Below are 12,263 nucleotides of genomic sequence, written 5' to 3'. Positions count from 1 at the left end.
ATATGTGACAATTTTCACTAGCTTCTTTTTTCAGATGGACTATAAAATTAAGAATACTCTAAACAAATTAAAGAGTGAGTTTTGAAGCCTAGCTGCAATAATTTAGGATAGGGAGAGGAATAATAGCAATTCCACAATTATGCAAAAGTAAACAGATAAAAATCTGGCCTCTAAACATGTCCAGGTCCTTATAGTCTAATGTACTGTAAACTTGGAATCATAAAATTACATTAGTTTGTTGGGTTTTTTTTAAAGTCTTTTGGAAAGGAATTTGAAAATTTAAGGGTCAGGGGAAAACAATCCAAAAAACCAACATACACACACATGCAAAATGAACCGCCAACCCCCCTAAACACAATCTAAACGTTTTAAATATGTTTAAAATTTACTATGAATATATTTTTTAATCCACAAGCTAAACATGCTTTGTTGTATTTTCCTCATTATGGCCACAGAAACGATCAAGAGTGCTGAAGAAACTTTCCTTTGAAGACAGGCTTAGAGTGTTTCAGATTCTTCAATCTGGAGAAGAGAAGGTTACCAGGAGAACTTATTGTGGCCTTTCAATATATTTTCAAAAAGCGGGCCTATAAAAAAGGTGTTGAGAGACTTCACCACAGCAGGTAGTGACAGGTAGGTTTTAAACTGAAAGAGGGTAGATTTAGATTAGATCACTGAAAAAAAATTCTTTTTACAATGAGAGTGGTGAAACAGTAGAACAGGTTGTAGACATCACCTCTGGAAGTGTTCAAGGTCAGATTGGACAGGGCTTTGAGCAACCTGATCTTAGAGAAGATGAACCTAATCATGACAGCAAAGCTGGACAAGACGATCTTTAAAGGTCCTTTCCAACTCAAACCATTCTAAAATTCTATGATTTTATGACATTAATTTATTTCCAGTGACACTTGAGAACAAGAGACAGAGAAATTCCAATAAATGCAAACTTTCTTACCTTCCTTGTAAACATTCCAGCTGTTATAGATAAAATACGTATTCCCTAAAATGCACAATGAATGATTACTGGAAGACACAGGATTTGTTGTTTTCTACTTTTTGTTTGCTTGATTAAGGTTTTTTAAAGGAACCTCCATTTAGCCTCCTGTACTTTCCATTTTTGCATGCACAGGCTTCTATAGAATTGTATTATCCTGCAGTCTAAGTAAATACAAGTTTTCTGGGTTTCTGAGAAAGAAAAACAAGTTAAGAGTAAGTGGCTCTTCAGTGAGTGGCTGAAGTAGCTGCATGTCACTCAGACTAAAATAAATAAACTAGAACTAGATTTTGTAATTGGTTTATATTGAGAGGCTTCAGAATGGGATAGGGGTGTGCAGGCTTTTATCAGAAGCGAATAGGAGTTGACCACTTGTCAGAAACAGCCAATACCAGCTGGTTCCAAGCCAGACATGTCACTGGCCAAAATCTGAGTTCATCACCAGCTCCAGTATAGCCTCTGTGGTAACATATTTATGGAAAGGGTAAAAAATGCTACAAAGCTGCTGTGATAGAGGGAGGAGTAAGGAAAATGAAGCAGCCCTAGAGACATCAAGGTGAGAGAAGGAAGAGGGAGAGGAAGTGCTCCAGGCACCTGAGCAGAGATTTCCATACAACTCCTGAATTTGTGGAGGAGAAGGTGTTTTCCAGAAAATCAGAGAGACGATACTGAAGAAAATCCCACACTGCATCCAGCGGAGAGACCGTGATGGAGCAGGTGGATATGCCCTGAAGGAAGCTTCAGCCCATGGAGATCCCATGCAGGAGCAAACTTCTGGCAGGAACTGCAGTCAATGGAGCAGAGCCCACACACAGCTTTTCTGGCACGACCTGCAGCCTGTAGGGGACCAGTTCTGCAGCAAACTATTCTTGGAGAACTGTACCACATGGAAAGGACTCTATTTTTAATTTTAAGTAAATTAGTCTTCTCCATGTCCAACTCATTTTTCCCATGAGAGCAATTGTTGAATGATTTCTCTGTCCTTATCTTAAATTATGATCTTCTTAATTTATTTTCTCTTAGTTTTCTCCTGAGGAAGGAGGTGAGGCTACAGCTTGGTGGGCATCTGACAGACAGCCAAGGTTAACTGATCACAAGTTTATATGGGAGAAGAAAAGGGAACAGTTATTTCATACCTAAAATGTATGTTGGATTTGTATTTTGCATTTGCTGTGTTCATGTTAGCACTTCTTTCTGAAGATCTAGTTGTACTGTAAATGGATAATGTTGCATCTTTACAGTCTTTCACATGACTCTTTGTATTTATTTTAGTATTGCTTTGTTTCATTCACAAATCCTTACTATTTCCATTAGAACTTTGTAAATTATTTTCATTAATCACACATTTGTAAGCTTCAATAATGCAGTATGTATGACAGAAAAAGCCCCTTTTTATGAGATGAAAAATTACTCAATATCTTGATCATTAGATTTGAATATTGCAAATTTTTTGGCAGATTATGTTCTGGGTTTCAGTCTTCCTCATTTTTCTTTTAGTACTCTCCATTCTCACACAGACATAATGTATTTCATAATCATTATTATTTCCATCTTGTCTAAGGCGTTGAAACATCAGTTCTACAACAGCTCACTCCCACAACAATCTATTCTCTGATGAAGAATTGCTTCTGTTGCCTCATATCCACCTCCTGTGTTTCATTCCACATCTGCTCCACAATCCTGGCTTGATTTGTTCTGCCTCTCCTGACTTTTTTTCTCTTATAATATTCTCAACACACTTCTGAAGGGACCAGAAGGACTCCCCTTCCCCCAAGACTGTGCACTGCAAGAAGAGCAGGGGAAGCATCTCCTGTGAGCGAAAATGAATTGATAGATCAGGAGAGCTGCTGGACTCATCAGTTTATAAGAGCTGCCCTAGGCTACTAAGCTGAAGTTTATTCTGCTTGCCAAAAACTCTTATCAGATGCCTCCACCTCAAGAGGCAGTAAATTGGGATGGAAAGGTATCCTAAGAAGTTGCCTTTCTCATTCACAGAAGCTATTAAAGATTTATTCAGTTTCCACAGAAATGCAGATTCTCTTTTCAAAATTTGTTCACATTAACAGAAGGTAACTTATATTAGACATAAGTGAAAACTGCACTGTTTTTCTAGGTGATAAATCCTTTTGGGGGATGTTTTATCCTAAGAGAGTGGTGTTTAAAGTAAATACCAGTTGACTATTAAGATACAAAATCACAGCAAGTAAACAACTTTGGCTTTAATATATGGTGCTGGCTGCACCACTCTTATAAATCTATTTAAATATTCAGTCACTTTACATGAGAAGTGATTCCTAAGTCAGACAAGGAAATGTTGTCTGCTAAACTACTGGACTGTCAGCTGTTTTTCCTAATGCTTTTCACTCTCGACTAGTGCCCACCACAATTGAAAGGACTGAAGACGAGTAGGTGTATAGGTTCTACTACAGTAGTTCTGCTACAGCCATTTCTAATCCTGCTTACCTCCTGCCTTTTGCTATCACAAGCCAGAAGTTTTAAATGCATTATCTTAAGGTCAGGTCTTGGGGAAATGTGTTTGAAATTTAATAGCAGTCATGTGGCTGATATACTGAAAAGGGACTTCGGGATGCTTGGAAGCAATAATAAAGGGCAACTAAATTCCGAAAGCTAACTATTAAAATGTGTTCATGAGGAAAAGAAATTTAGTTGGAGGAGCCATCTTTAATAAAAATATTGCTTGCAGGAAAGAGAATTGTATGAATTAATGGAAGCTCAGTATGAACTTAACCCTTAAATGGAAAGAATGAAAAGTATAATAGGCAGCTTGTCATACTAGTAGAGACACTTAACGTGGTCATTGTGGAGGCATATCCACATCGTGCTAATCATTGGCTGTTTGTCAGAAGCAAGACTAACTCTTCTTATAAAAAGATGTTATGCTATCTTTAAGGATTTCAAAGTTATTGTGAGAAAACCCAAACTCACAGAACTTAAAGTATTAAAACTAGCAAAGCTGATTGAGGATTTATGGAAAAAAGCACATAAGTCATAAAATTAATTTAAAAATTAATAAATATTCCGACCACAGGCACTGACTTGTCTTTTGAGATTAGATATGGGTTATTTCTCTCTTTTGATGTCTTTCTTGATTTTTTTGCACTTTTAGCTCATGATTCAAAGCGCTAGAAATGTTGTATAAATTGGACAGTTAGATGATGGCCTAGGACCTTAGATGAATGTCTCTTAAGTATTTTTTAGTATCTCTTGTTAAAATTGTTGCAGTCCCATCAACTCTGCATGTTACCTTCCTACATGGAAGGTTCATGATCACCAGAAGATACATCTAATTTCTAAGATATCAAATCATCTCAGACCATAGTTTTTCTTCATATTTATGGAAATTCAGGCTGGGATTAGAGCATTTCTAAGGCTGTTCAAATATCCCATGTTTATTTAACATATCCATTTGTGACAACTGTCTGGATATTAACCAGAAAATCCTCTTTAAATCTAGTGAAATAAGGTAGAAGTGTAGGTATTAGTTTACCACCTCCAAAATAATAATCTAATTTAGAAATATACATTAAGAAAAAAGTGAGGTAATTAAAAAAAAAACCAAAAAAACCAAAAAACACCTTGCTATTCACTTTAAGACAAAATTATGCTTAGGATATCTGTTTCTTGTTTCACAAAGGTTTTCACAAATGCCTAGCTCTCCAGGCTGTGCACCTCAGATAATAGCATTCATTGTAAAGCATGCTGATTTTACAAACTGTTTTTGGTTTCAAGTTCACCCAGAGGGTTACTCAAATTTGCTGTTTTACCATCAAAACCTATTCCAACCACCAGCAAAACCCTTCATTGGCTTCTTCTGCTGACAGAGACTACAGATTCATATAATCTATCAGCAGCATGCTGTCCAATTCCTGTAATCCAGCTCCTCGTGGCACCATCCCTGAATTTTCCTTCATCTTGATGGTTGAGGCTTTATGTGAACTCAACTTGTACACCATTGTTGCTTGCAAAAGTTGAGTAGATTAAGCAATCCAGGAGTTTCATTCCATTCCAAAAATTAAATGACTGTAACTGAGTCTTGTAAGTGATAGTTTTCCTAGAACAAATGGACAGCAGCTGTCATTCACGCTAGTTTGTTTACATCTGAAGCATAAGGTATCATTCTTATTGATGGGCAATATTTACCTGGGCATTATAGACTGAAGGTGTAATTTGTGTACAATATTCAGCTTGAAAGGACACATTTGGAAATAGTGTTTGAGAAGTCTGATGAGTATGAAGCAAATACAAATAGGAGAGGAAAACATTCAGATCACTTTATTTTGGACCATGTATTTGTTTTGAAGAAATGGGAGGGGGATGTGCAATAAATTGTTTAATTTAGCATATCACATCTTGCAGTTACTGAGGGTCATATATTCACAGTTATTACATGAATTCAAAATGATTATATGAAGGTCTCTGTAGGAAAGCATTAAAAATAGAAGAAAACTGCAGTATGACCTATCACTATAATACTGCAATATAATATTACAGTGATAAATATTAACTCATTGCCACAGAATTATGAAGTGTTTTGGCTTATTTCAGCTCAAGAGGTTTGCAAATATTTAAACATTTACATCTGTGCACATTGGTTTGAGCAACAAATTACAACTACAGCATTTAAGTACTCCTTTATGTTGAATTTATTGTTGCAACACATCTGCTTTAAATCTAGGAAGAAAATGAGACTGAGAAAGAGGAACCATATGTGGAAGGGTGTGGTACAGGAAAAAGGGTAGGTGCTGATGCAGGAGGTAAGGCTGGATAAGAAGACAGGAAGGAAAAGCTGACATTTGCTGTATTGGGAGAAAAGATACAAGAATCTGGCCTAGGTTCTGTTTAGTAATGAGTCCACCTGTGAAAATGTAATTTAAGAAACAACATGAAGTATATGCAAGAAGTTGCAGCTGACCTGAACAGACTATTCTGTTTCTTGATTTTTCAGTTCTGGCCTTTGCTACCTCAGACACACCCAAAAATCTGTAGAAAAGGGATGTGTAACATTTCTTTCTAGCCTGGTGGCACAATGCCAATAACATGCTGAAAAAGTCAAAGAGGCAAATGAAAGCAGGAAGCACCGTATCAGTTGAGGATTTAACTTACCTGGCTATGAATTGGAGGAGCGTGAGGCCGAAGCATGATGATAAGGCTGAAGATGGACATACACATCATGGCTTCTTTATTAAGTTAACAAAAAGAGAAATACAACATAGCTGTACAGAGTTTTTCAAATGAGATCTACAAGAAAAACAGAAATCTAGCAGAAGCAGACAAAAAAAAATATTCAGAGGAGCACAGGATAGGAATCACAGAGCGCAAGAATCATACTGGAGCCACAGAGCAAACGCATGACACATTCCAGTAAAGACTTGAGAAGAGATGAAGAGAAATAGGTAAATATCAATGTATAGGAAGCTAAGTTAAGAAGGCTTTTTTTTTTTTTCATGTACACAACAAAAATTGGAAGCTTTCCAAAGAATCTTAAGAGGTAACAGAATAACTAAAATACAGAAAGAATACCCAAAGTAAACAAGGGTTATAACATTGGTTTTTTTTCCCATCTGTATTAACTACTGAGGATTTTGAAGTGTAGAAACAGGGACCCTTCTTTACACAATGTGTGTCAGAGGTTTTGTTCAAAATTGAAGTATTGGCAGAAAAGGTGAATGAATCAAGGAGACAATGTGAGCAATAAGAAATCACCAGGAGCAGGTGGCTTCTGCCCCAGAGCTCTAAAGGAATTCGAGTGTGAAATAGCCAAACTACAAAACGTGATGTGTAAAAAACTGAGTCCTTGTTAAAGGACAGGAGAATGGCTCAAACAATGCCAGTTTTTGAAAAAGGACTCCAGCGGAACTACAGATGAATAAAAACTGGAATTAAGGAACACATGGATACATATGAGAAGTCACAAAACTCTTGGGGTTCTTTGAAAATATTAACAGGCATTTAGACGAAGGAGGTCTGACTACCATTCCTTTGAATTTGCAGGGTGCTTTCATTTATGTACCTCACCAAAGGTTTTCCAGAAAACTAAACAGAAGTACTTTTAAGGGTAAAGGCTGATAAAAACTTAGGAAACATAGGACAGGAATAAATGAATAACCACACTTGCAGTGAAAGACAATTCAATGCAGAAAGTCCATAGATGTCTACACTGTGTTCCTTGGAGCTCATCATACTCATATGTATTCTGGAAAAAGGAAATGACAGAAGTTGCTGATTCTGTTAAGCTTTTCAGGATTGTAAAGACGATTTCCAGCTCTGAAAAACTGCAAAAAGAAATTACTGGGAGCTGAAGTGAAACTGAAAGCCAGTGTAGACAACTGCAAGTCAAAATCCCTGCCTGAACTACTTTCCTTCAAATATCCAAATTCTATCCTGCAGCAAGATTAATGCAGCATGGGTTAGAAAATCACCTACCTAATAATCCACCTTCCATGTTCTCTAATTCTGAGCCCCATACCTGTAAATGACTGTAAAATTAATTTACTCAAGGATCAGAGTGCTGGAGCCCTTCTACTGTGAAGAAAGACTAAGTGTTGTGATTGTTCAGCCTGGAGAAGAGAAAGCTCTTAAGAGACTGTAGTGGATTAGGTTCTCCAATTTGAGTTCCCCGGCTAACGCACCAAATAATGTAGGGGGTTTAGCACTGGCTAAAACTGCCAGTGCACCTACTAGATTTATTTACTCATTTCCTGCTGTGAGATATGAATCAGGAGGAGGGCAAAACAGCCACAAAACTTAAAATGTATAAAGAAAACTTTATTAACAGAAATAAAAGAATAATAAGAATCAGAATAAAACCTCTAGAACACTTCACCCCTCCCCACAACCTCTTTTCTTTCCCAGCTGACAACGTAGAGACAAAACCTGATTTTCAATCAGTTACCACCTCTACAATACTCTTTCATCAGTTTTTGTAGAGAGAGGAGTTTCTCTCATCATGCCATGGAGACTTCTCCACAAGAAACAGCTCTCTTGTAGTTTTTAATTTCCACGAATAGCAGTCTCCAGTCTTTAAAAATAATCTCCGGCCCCTGCTTGCTTAAATTTCAGCTGCCGGCCGATGGCTTCCTCTTCCCCTGCCCGGCAGCCGCTGGGTTCTGCGTGGGGCCATGGCGGAGAGGGCCTGGTCCGGACCGGAGCAGTTCCCTGGGCCTGGCGGACCCTGGCTTGATGTGGGCCAGCAGCGGGACAGGGCTTAATGTCAGACAAGATGTGACAGCCATGGCCTGGCCCAGCCTCGGCCTGGGCCCCATGGCCTCCCATCCCCCTCCCGGCCACCCCTGGGGTCTGGCCCAGCCCCACCAGGCCGCAGGGGCCGGCCCGACCGGCACCCGGTTACCTCTTCACGGCCAGAAGCAAGAGAGAGATTTCCCGGGCTTGTCCGTCTGTAAAATGTGTGGAATTTTACACAAAGGCAAGCCCAGTTTCTAAATGGTTTAATAGGTTGTCAGTTCTCAGAGCTAGACAGGTATTGGTTTCTGCCAGGCACAGAGGAAGCTCTTAGCAGCTTCTCTCAGATAAATCAGTTCCGTGGGTAGCTTTTTCCCTCCTCAACAAGTGTCAATTAATAATTAATAGCACAGAGACCTAATAAGACCTTTAAATATCTAAACGGGACCTAAAGAAGTAACTGTTTACAAGGTCATGTAGTGATGGGACAAGTGGGAATGGCTTTAAACTGAAAGATAGCAGATTTAGATTAAATATTTGGAAGAAATTCTTTACTGTGAGCGTGGAGAGGGACTGGAACAGGTGTCCCAGAGACTTTGGATGTCCTATTCCTGGAACCGTTCAAGGCCACTCTGAATGGGGTTTTTGATGTGTCCCTGTCTGTGGTATTGGGAATGAAACTAGGTGATCTTCAAGCCCTAGCCGATCTATGAATCTATTAGTCTCTGACCTGGTCCCTACTCATATGGTAGAAAACCCATAAACCTTAAAGGAGGGACAAGCACTTAAACCAAAGCTTGCCTATGAAAGCATGAGAATGATTTTATCTTTTCTTCCCATCCTTTACTCCTATCAGTTGCAAATGAGATTTACTTAACTGTGACTGCGCTAGTATCTAACCATTATCAGAATAATTTTATGATGGCAAAAATGCAAATCTCTGAGAGATTTTTCTGATTTTTTTTTTGTTCTTTAAAGTACAGAGAATGCACTGGCAAATTATTTTGGTTTATTGATTGGAACCCAAACTCTGTGAAAAGACTGCGGAATCAAAATGCCGCAGGAAGGACGGACACAGGAATGACCATCATGTATAATGTCACACTGGAAAAGTTATACATTGACCATACTATTTTTGAGATAAATTACTTTCTGGATAATTTTCTATGCCTAGTTTTAAAGCAACATGGAAACTGATAGTAAGATATTGATACCAAATGGACTGCTCAGGTGTAAAAACTAACCTGAAAATTTTATTATAGTTGCCATGCATTTATTAAAAAACATTAGAGTGTGAAGTATTCACTTGTGTTCTGACATGATCTTCTGCCTGATTAAGTTTAAAATGCGAGTGTCCCTTAGATAAAAGTGTATAGGTAGAGGGAGTTAAAAATAAAGTCCTTGCTCAGAATCTCTTTCATCTGTGTTTTCATTCTGTGATGTTCTTAAGCTTCATGAGCTCCACATTAAAGTATCTGTTCTAAAACTGAAAGTTTTTGTTGGCTGTTGGCAGAAGACAACATGAATAGGAGTATCAGTCAAAGCAGACTATAATGTGTGCATGCATGAAGATATGTGGGTGTGACTAAAGAAAGTATTTATTAGCACATTCTGATTTCCACTTCTGACTGCATTTTATGTGAATTAATAGATCATTTAGTATAAGAAATTTCAACGGCTGATATAAAACACTTTTCAAGAGAGTGGACTAAGTATGCATAAACTTTATTTCTTAAACACCAATTTCAGCCAAGGTCTCTGGTGGACTGCTTGATTCAGTGTGCTGTTAAAGACCTTTTGTTGGGCTAAGGAGAGGGTGGTGAAACTGCCAGTCATGTTAAGTTGTCCAATTTTCATTACTCTTTTAGAAGCAGTTTGATGGAAACTAAAGATACAAATAAATCTCCTAACACTCTTATTTATTATGGTTTTAGAGCAAGCTTAAACTCAGTTGGATTATGAGGAATTGTGGAGAAAATATTCTGAATATTCTGACATTTTCTATTTTTCCAACTTCTTATTTATGTAGCTCATTAGTTGCAGGATTCAAAAGACCTGCTACTTCTACAGGTACATCTGCATTGCTGCAGTGTGTGAAGGTTCATAATTGTCTATGCAAATTTTGACTGTAATCAAGCCAGGAGATTAAGTGCCATATACAGTAAGCACACATGCACAGAGCGATTTAGTCATATATTGTGTTTTACTCCTGTGGCAACAGGAACTTAAGTTGATAATCAGTTTTAATGATGAAATTAAAATTTGTTCTTTAGCTCTACCTATGTCATATCTGTGTAAGTGTTGTTCTTATTTTCACCTATAGTGCACTAAAGTCATTAACTTCTTCAGTTAGTAACTTCCCAGTTATTCATCTGCATAAATCAGGCAATGGAGTAATTTGTACAGTGGACCAAGATCAGACCAAGTGATTGAACCCCTAGCCACCTTGATAATTATGTACTTGAGCAGTTGCTACAACCTCTCTGACTGCTCTGGAGGGCAACTCCTGCTGCCCTAGAGAATGCAGCTCCTGCTGGACCTAAACCAATGGGCAAATTTCAGTGTGTAAAATTAACATCCTAGGTGGAGAATCTGGTTATCCCAGAGACCCATATCCCACCCAGAGATTTATAGTTTCTGATGTGTCTGTTGGCACCATACATAGATCAGAGACTTGTAAAGAATCAGAAAAAATTGCTCTGTAAGTGCAAATAAATGGTCTCTGTGCAGCTAAGTAGTTAGGGCCAGAGTGGGTAGGAGCTAAGCAGTTCAAGGAATCTCATCTGGCCCAGCTAAAGCACCATGAATTTTCTCACACTGTAGTTCCTACACTATCTTCATGACCTGATATTTTTCTAGACAGAAAGGAGCTGTAAAAAAACAATGTCTATTGTTCCTTTCTTAAACAGAAGAGTTTTTACTTCTTCAATGGTAATTACTTACATTCTCTATCATGAAGTTTATTTTAAACAGTCATGCCACAGCTTCCACAATAACTAAATCTAGGTATCACAAATTTTAAAAGGGTTTATTGTAATAAATTTAAATAAAAATATCATTACTGGTACATTAACAGTTTCCACATTTTAAAGTACCAGTAATACATTTCAATAGAGAAGTAACAATACATGCTTTCTTTTGCAGTTCAAGATAATGAAATCTCTTTCAAAGACATTAACCTGAAAGCATATGATAGTTGAGCATTATACAAGTAAATGTGCTAGACAAAAAAAGCAGTGTATCAACCCATATCACTCCTACTGATAATTGGTCTAGAAATAATGCTGAACAGAAAGTATAACTTTTCCTTGATTTATTTTTGGCATTGCTGATTACCTCTAAATTGGCTTTTCTTTTATGTCAGTCTAGCACCATGAAACAGAGGTGTAGCCAGGCAATGTGACATAATACTGAGAAACGCTGTTCATTGAAAAGGAAGAACCAAGTTCAGGAGATAAGGCAAGACATTGTTATGATTATTAGACTAGTGCAAACAAAAATTTATCTTGCTAGGAAAGAGGGCTGTGATAAAGATTTCACTTTTAAAGAGGAGCTGAAATAATGGCATAAAGATGATTTCTGCTGTTACTTATCCTTTCACATCCAATTAATAAAGCTATTAAGAGTCAAGTGAAAACAGGCAAGGAGGTGAGTCTTATGCAACATTTCACAACCTTTCTAAAGGTTGTCGTGAAAATAAGAAGATTACATTAGTTCTAAAGAGGCATTCACAGGAAGAAAAATCCCATTAGGGTGATGAGTTCATGACACTTGAAATGACTCCTGAACCTAAATCTCTAATATGTACTTAGAGCCCTCCCTGAGAATGAGGTTAATAAAAGATACTGGGGAGGGATTGGGGAGAAGGGTTGAAGACAAAAAATTTGGTGGGAGGGGGCAGCAAGAGGCACAGAATGAACTGAAAGGTAAAGGTTCAGAAGTGGAGAAATGAGGAACCCAAAATATAACCTGAAAAACAGGGACACCCCTAGCAGCACCTCTACTTCCTGGAAACAGTCAGAGGAGCTGGCAGATGGACATGGCTGGAAGGAAGATTCTGAGGAATCCT

This window comes from Cyanistes caeruleus, chromosome 1 (genome assembly GCF_971803275.1).
Source record: "Cyanistes caeruleus chromosome 1, bCyaCae1.hap1.1, whole genome shotgun sequence".
Lineage (NCBI taxonomy): Eukaryota > Metazoa > Chordata > Aves > Passeriformes > Paridae > Cyanistes > Cyanistes caeruleus.
The sequence above is the reverse complement of the archived record's forward strand: the minus strand, read 5'-3'. Positions refer to the sequence as shown.